The following is an 8,650-nucleotide window of genomic DNA, read 5'->3' on the forward strand; positions in this document are numbered from 1 at the left end:
GCGGGGAGTAGTTGAAGTAACGCTCAAAGCTAGTGGAGGAATTGGTTGAGTAGTGGTAGAAGTTTTTGTCTCGGGAGGTTGGATAACTAGGGGAATTACATGAGACATAGGTATGAGAAGACCAGACCTCATTATAGCAAGTGTAAAACGAGAACGACTATATTTTTGAGACCTAGGATCTTTACCTCGATCATAAGAGATCTCTGCCAAAGCAAGGCGAGACCATTCGGGGAGGGGCTGCTCACGCATATCAGGGCCTGAAGCCTCTATTTGAGGTTTTTGGCGCTTGATGACGAGAGGAGCGTTCGAGTTGGAAGGGGACTCATGAATGGGTTCAGCAAGGGGGGTTAGACCCTCAGAGGTAGAGGTTTGTTCAAGTTGACGCCCCTTCAATAAATCCTCCCCCATCTTGTTTAAAGTTGCCCTTGTTAACTGGGTGTTTTTATACAAGAAAGCTGGGAGAATGACCTCAACTATAAAAATGAGTAAAAGTTAAAAGCTTATACCGCAAAAGATCAGTGAATAATAAATAATTAAGTGCGAAGAAGACATGGATTTTTACTTACCGAAGGGGGCACTTAATTCCAGATTGATTGGAGTTAACCCAAAAACAAACCATAAATCTTCTATGGTCAGCGCTAATAGGTTGAATTTAGCGTCTTTCAGTTTTTCTAAAGATTCCCGAAGGATGCGATCGATGGAGACGCTACCTAAGTCAAGGATAGGGGGAAGATGTTGCTGCCAAGTTGTGACAAATGATGCAGAGGTCGGAAAACGAATGAAGAAATATTTATCCCTCCACTCCTCCTAAGCGAGCACCTTGTTAAATAAAATCGCTTTGGGACGAGATTGAAACTTGAATAGCCTATTTGCTACTCGTTGGGGAACAAAATAGTGGTGAAATAGACAAGGAGATAGAGGAATATTTAACAAACAAAAAATGATAACAACATCACTTAAGATACGGAAGGATTGAGGGATAAGTTAGTGGAGCGGAATACCAAAATATTGGCTAACATTGACAAAAAAAATGAATAAAGAGGAAAATGGAGCCCGGATAAGATCTATTCCATAAAGATGGCCACACTTTCTGGTGGAGGAAGGTGGGGGCGATTTTCTTCAGTAGGAATAACAATGAAGGTGGGGAGATCATAGTTAATTGTAAGATAGTATGCGTCGTCGATGGTAAAACTAGAAGAACACATGTATACCATTCGTCACTCGCATCCATTTGCGAAAGAAAAGGTTATAGAAGCAGATAGAGGAAAAGAGAGGCCAAGGGTCGAAGGAGAGGTAGTAACAAAACACAGGAAGAAATATAGCTTCAGGGTTTTATCTCTTTCTCATAAAGATTTTATAAGGGTTCCTCGGAAACACAAATTATAATGATGCAAATGCGAGCTAAGATGTGAATCGTCAGATAGTCGATGATCCTGTCCGAGAGTGAGTCGACGGACGCTGGGGAGGTGGCGCTCACGCTGACTGGATGCCGACTGAAGATGACGTGGGCCTCCAACGAGATAAGCCTACAACCACAAGTCGTTAGTGCCAAGCCGGGGAAGGGTTCCCGGCAATAGCCTTCCGACACTCAAGTCAGCTACCGGTGGCAAACGAACGAAATAGAGAAGAAAGGAACAGCAGTGTAACTATAGCTATAGTAGTGAACATACCTCCGTTGAAGCCTGGGGGTCCTTATATAGGGCTACTGGGAGACGCATGCACGCTTCCCAAGGTGTGCGCGCTTCTCAAAACATACTTGGAAAGGACGTGTCAGACAAGCGTGCCTGACGCCATACCCGAACATCCCGAGCATATCTCTGACGTGACAGTGGAAGCTTCCCCCGTATGATTCTCTATTCTAACCATGCCGTCAACCATGCAGTCCATCGGTGACACTGGTCCCTAGGAAGATATCACCAACCACCCCTTTTGTCTGTTATTGGGCCGAACGGGAGAGTCGCTCGACCAGTTTGTCGTCTGGGTGATACAATGGTCGGGCCGAGCGTCCGCTCGACCGATGACCTGCTACTCGGCTCCGCCCTGCCGAGCGAGGGAGCCCTATTTGCCGGGTCAAGGCTGCGTCTACTGATTAGCCGAGCGGGGAGGCCACTCGGTCTTCGTCCCTCCTTGCTCTGAGCTTTTGAGCGTCGGAAGCTCGGTGTCTGACCGAGCTGTCGAAGTGTCGGACCGGCTATTCTTCCTGCTGATCGGGGAGGTAGTTCGCCCGATCATACGCCTGCCGAGGACGTCGACTACTTTGACCTCCTACCAGGCGGGCCCCACCTTACCACCAGATCACGTGCCTTCCCCTCAACTCTAGTCGAAGGAGGCTGTAAGTCCGACTGACTAGACAAGTAGTCTGGTGACTGATTGGCCGCTCGGCCAATGGGTAGGTTGGACCCCGATCGGCCTGTGTAAGACTGATCTTTCCGTGCCGATCGACGCTTTGAGCCTTTGTACTTGGATATTTTTTCCTCATTGTTCTCGGAGGGGCGTAAGCCAGGCAATCAATGCTAACGCGACTCGAATCTCCTCGGGATACGCACAAATCATCCCGATTAAGGCCGAGCACGCGACCACGCCCATTAAATGCTGCCCTGTGGGAGGGTGCCACGCGTCGTCACTGCAGTTGCCGCACGTCCGAGGTAATAGCTGCTGATGTGACGTTTAGCGGTTTGAATTCAGCGGCTGGATGTGCGTTCCGATCCCCGTGCCCTAAATCGAACGGCTCCGATCGGCCGAGCCCTTCTTTATAAAGCCGTCGCTTCCTCCTCCTCGCTCACTACGCTGTTTTTTCCCTACTAATCGCTGACGATCTCCTGCGTGCTTCGTGCTCCGTCGATCACCAGATTGTTGGATCGAGAAGCGCTAGAGGGGGGTGAATAGCGCTCGTGGCTATTTCGATTTTCGAATTCGTAAATCGTACGAGAAACTAACAGAGTAATAAGCAGCGGAATAAAGAGAACAATCAAACACAGAAACAAAGGAATTTACTTCGTTCGGAGCATGTGACGACTCCTACTCGAAAGCCCGCGATCCTTGATCGCTCTCCGTGGGCAACAACTATAAGCTCGAATAGAGTACAAGTATTACACTTAAGTACAATTAAAAAAACAGTTATACCGACAATAGTATTGTTATCTGAAGATTTGGAGCTCCGGGTTGTCGGTGTCAAATCGCAGCACTTTCAAGGTCGTCTGGTTAGCAGCTAGTTGCAAAGGGATCGCTTTGAATTAGTTGTTTTTAGCTGCTGGTCGAGACCCTCTTATAAAGGGTGTTCAAGACGCCTCCATCAGGCTCCAAGGCGCCTTGAATCCCTAAGTTTTATCCCGGAAATGACTCTGCGATGAAGCTTTGACCGCTGCCTTTTATCCATCTCAAGGCGCCTTCATCACTGTCCAAGGCGCCTTAAACCACCTGTTCAAGGCGCCTTGAGCTTCCTTCAAGGCGCCTCCAACCCTTCTGGACAGCTGGCTTCGGCTCGCACCCGAGGTGCCTCCAAGCTCCATGGAGGCGCCTCGATACTATTCATCCGAGGCTATTCTTTGCACTTTGGTCCCTGCAAGATACATTAATCTCAAATATACCTTGCAGCACAAAGTTAGCACATAAAACATAATAATATAAGTGAACGACAGTCATCGGACTGTCCGAGTCTGACTTCGGATTTCCGATCGGAAACCCTAGGTCGACTCGACGCCTACTGTTCCCTCTATGGGGAATGCATCCTCACCTACTCCACTCAGGAGATTTACCTGATGCCAGTGCGATTCTCCAGATCGACTGGACTTTTGCTCGGTGCTCGATGCTTCCGGACTTTCTGCTGGACGTCCGCTTCCCGGCTGGTCCAGTCTTTCACCTGGTTCGAGACACCAGGACTTTCCACCTAGGGTTACCCCCCTAGGACTTTTGCCTGAAGCAATCGACCCACCAAGACTTTCCGCATAGGGTTACCACCCCCTATGACCTAGGGTTACCACCCCCTAGGATTTTCACCTTGCCTAACCACAGTTAGGGCTTTTGCCTAAGTACACTTAGGACTTTCCTGCAATCTCATTCAAACCGTTAGATCACCAACCACCTTAACTTTGAATCTTTTTCCATTATAAAAAATTAGGTTCGATCGTCGGATGCTTCCCGCACCAACAATCTCCCCCTTTTTAATTATGGCAATCCAAATTCAAAGTTAAGTAAAACAAATGCATAAGATACTTAAAAAGTGTAAGTGAGCAAGCTTAAGTACATAAGTTCAAATACAAGCATAACTTAAGCTAACACTTAAACTTTGTAAAACTCCCCCTTAATACAGGGCTTTTTGAATTAGACTTTCTTTTACTTTTTGAATTCCCTACTCTCCCCCTTTGCCATTTATCAAAAATAAGCCAGTTTTAAATAATTTTTAATTTTTCTTTTTGAAAACATATTAGGCTTTGAAAAACGGGATAGGTGCTAAGATGACTCCTAAAATTTTGAAAGAAAAATTTTGCAAAACTATAATTTTTAATACTTTTAGCGAAGTAAAAAATGAATCTGAAAGGTAACTTAGGAAAATATCTTAGCAAGAATTTATAAAGTTAGGTTTCAAGGTTGGCTAAGTTTGAAAAAGTTTGAAAGTTGCTATATGAATCACTTAGCTAAGCCTTTTGCAAACATTGAATTTTGAAAATATAGTTTTCAGTTCAAAAAGGTACTTAACTTAATTAAAAAACTTAATTTTGAAAAAATTGGAGTAAGAACTTGTTAATTTTTAGGATGAAGAGAGAGTAGCTAAAACTTTAATTTAGGTTATTTATTCAGTTGGTCCTTAAGTCCAAGCATGAGTCAAGGTAAATAGCAATCAAATTATCTAATTGGTTTTGATCAGGTATCAGAGCCCTAAAGTACAAGCATGCTTAATATTTCCATTTCCTTCACCAACTGTCTAACCTTTAGCTACTTGCTGATTGCCTAGAGTGCAGCAGCTTTCACTTGGTTAGTCAAGTTAAGTCATTTAGTCCAGTTAGATTTGACTAAGGCTGGAAGACTTGACTTGATTGCTGTTAATAAATTATTTAACGCCCAGACTCATAATGATGCACAGAAATAAGCATTCTTGAGTCCAGGCTGTACCCTATGCATCTCACACCATTCTATGTTTTTCAAACACAAACAAGGTATACCTAAGTGTTTGTGAGATGCTCTGGCTTAAATCTAGAGGAACAGGATATCCAGGGTAGAACCTAAACTAAGTCCAATTTTTTGAAAATTCTAAGAAAATGGGATTTAAAATCATTATTTTTCCTAGAATTTTTTAAACAATTTTTTGAAAAGAACAGGATGATTAAGTAAGACAATAAGTTTGAAAATCAATATCTATTCTACCCAGCACATTCCTATTTGTCTTCTAAGTGTACTGAACTCAAGTTCAGGTATGTGAAAATGTCAGCTAGGTTTGATTTGGACTCAACATAGTTGAGTGCAAGTTCACCTTTAGCTACATGATCCCTTACAAAGTGGTGTTTTACCTCTATGTGTTTAGTCCTAGAGTGGTGAATTGGATTTTTAATTAGATTAATTGAGCTTATATTATCAATTGAGATTTTTGTATTTTTGTATTCTAATTGATAGTCTTTTAAGGTATGTGTTAGAATAAGTAAAAGGGTATTTGAGTCTTTTGGTGTATATCTTATTTTCTATATAAAGGGTCTAACTCGTGGGGTTCCTATAACACGAGATTTTAGGTTTTGCTTTGAACATGGTATCAAAGCCAAAACCCTAATTTCTTTTTCTCTTCCCCGCGCCGAATTCCTGTTCTCTCGCGCCGCCTCCTTCCTCACGTCGCCTCCTTCCTCGTTCCCTTTTTTTTTCTGCCGCGCAACGGGCCTCTCTCCAGCAGCGAGCGCCGCTTCCTTCCTCGCCTCGCGAGCGCTGCGCGAGTTCTCACCGGCGCTGACTGGCCAAGCTTCAATCCGAACGTTGTTCTTTCATCCCTGGTCGCGAATACTCGCCGGAAGCCAGGCACACGAAGTGGACTCTTCCTCTCCCCGAGTCCACTTCGTCGCAGGCACAGATTCATCGTCGCTCTTTGCCAGAGTCGCTTCAATCGAAGCCACCAGGCACATCAGGCTCTCGATCCGCCATCGCCGACAGCCGAGCGGTGTTCTCTGTACCTCTCGGTGCTGAGCCCTCACGATTCCACCGCACGTTGACGTCGCTATCGATCTTGTGTCGATTTCCACTCTACCTCATTCTTCTCTGCCGACTTCATTGCTGCAAGCTCTGCTGGGTTGTGCCCTAGCTTTGGTTAACTCCAGCGGCGCCATCTCTTTCTGCCGCGGCCTTTCTCCAGCGACGTCTATGTCATCAGCAGCCAAGAACCTTGCCGTTTTCTGTTGCCAAGAACCTTCTGCTCTGCTCTGTCATTCGTCATCAGCAGCCAAGAACCTTCACCTCTGCCTCTGCTCTATCAGTCAACAAGCCTGACGCCAGAAGAAGCACTTCTGACAGAAGCAAGCGCAGTCCGGTTCATAGTTCTATTCATGGCTATATCTGGCGCTCCAAAGCCAGATACCTCAATCTTTACCAACCATATTACTGCACCCCTCTCTTCCGAGCAATTGGATGGTAAAAATTATATCTCCTGGGCATCTCACATTGAACTTTGGCTTGTTGGATAGGGGTATGACACACATCTCACTCAAACTGAAGAAGATGTTCAAGACGCCGATCGTCCTCTGTGGAAGAAGGTTGACGCTCAGTTATGTTGTATTATCCGAGCCACCATCCATTCATCTCTTAGGAATGTCTTCCGTACTCACAAAACCTGCAAAGATGTTTGGACACAAGCCCAACAACTCTTTACAAACACCTCTCCGCGACTCTATCAAGTTTGTGAAGATCTCATGACTATCCTCAACGGCAATCAGATTAAGGATTCAATGTCAACTTATTTGGGTTCAGTTTCTAGCCTTCTTTGTGACTTCAATGAACTGCTCCCACCTGCGGCTGATCCTGTTGAAGAGTTTGAAAATCGGAAGAAATTTTTTATGTCTTTGGCTTTATATGGTCTGCCCACAGATTATTCTCATGTCCGTGACCAGATCCTGGGCAGCCCCACAGAAGCTACCATAGAAAATACCTGGGCGACTCTTCTCCGTGTCCCGGCCAAAGTCTTGACGATGCCTTCTTTTGTTCCTGTCGACTCGTCAGCTTTGGTCTCTCGACACAAAGGACCTCCACCTCGCAAGGGTGGCAAAGGACGCCCTTGGTGTGATCATTGTCACCGAACGGGACACACGATTGATAAATGCTGGAGTCTACATGGTCGTCCTCCTTGTGCTGCTCAGATTGTTCAGAGTTCTGTTGCTCCTTCAGCTTCCACTTCACAGTTAACACCTGATTCGACCTCAACACCTTCCTATACTGACTTTCTGAAATGGTTTGAGGATCGACAGGCTTCGGGTTCCACTACTACCATTGCAGACGCTGGTACTTCCTTTGCTGGCATATCTCGTTCTTCGGGTCCTTGGGTTCTTGATTCGGGGGCCACCGATCATATCACTGGTAATAAATCCCTTTTTTCCTCTCTCACTACTTCTGATAATTTACCAATGGTCACCATGGCCAAGGGTTCCCAAACTCAATCCCAGGGTATTGGTATTGTTCATCCTTCTTCATCTCTTTTCAATTCATAATGTTCTTTATGTTCCCGACGCTCCTTTTAATTTATTGTCGATAAGTCAACTTACTCGATCTCTTGATTGTGTCATTTCTTTTACTAAGACGTCTGTTTCCTTACAGGACCGGAGTATGGGGAGGATGATTGGCTTCGGATGTGAATCTCATGGCTTATATCGGCTTCAACAACCCTCTTTTGTTGGTTCGGCGGCGGCATCTCCACTTCTTATTCATGCTCAGTTGGGACATCCAGGTCTTAATAAGTTGAAACAGTTACATCCTAGTCTTTTTCACTTAGGGTCTTTATCTTGTGCGTCGTGTCAATTAGGTAAGCATGTTCGTAGTTCTTTTTCTCCTCGTATTGAGAGTCGGGCTATGTCTCCTTTTGCTTTGGTTCATTCTGATGTTTGGGGTCCGAGTTATGTTTCTTCTACAATGGGGTCAAGGTATTTTGTTACTTTTATAGATGATTTTTCCCGTTGTACATGGCTATATCTAATGAAGGATCGTTCAAAATTATTTTCTATTTTTGAATCATTTTTCCTTGAAATAAAAACTCAATTTGGTACTTCCCTTCGAACTTTACAAAGTGATAATGCACGCGAGTATTTGTCTACTCAGTTTCGTACCTTCTTGACATCTCATGGTGTGCTGCATCGCACGTCTTGCCCTCATACCCCTCAATAGAATGGGATTGCAGAACGCAATAATCGTCATCTCCTTGAAATCACTCGGACCCTTCTTCTCCATTCTCATGTCCCTCATAAGTTTTGGGGTGATGCCGTACTTACTGCGTGTTATCTCATCAATCGCATGCCTTCATCCACTCTCGAGGGTAAAATACCTCATCAGGTACTTTATCCACATCAGTCCCTTCATCCTCTACCACCTCGGGTCTTTGGTTCTATTTGTTTTGTTCATGCTCTTGATCCCGGCATTGACAAACTATCTCCTCCGTCTCATAAGTGTGTCTTCCTTAGGTACTCGCGGTCTC

The sequence above is a fragment of the Zingiber officinale genome, chromosome 8B, assembly GCF_018446385.1.
Source record: "Zingiber officinale cultivar Zhangliang chromosome 8B, Zo_v1.1, whole genome shotgun sequence".
Classification (NCBI taxonomy): Eukaryota; Viridiplantae; Streptophyta; class Magnoliopsida; order Zingiberales; family Zingiberaceae; genus Zingiber; species Zingiber officinale.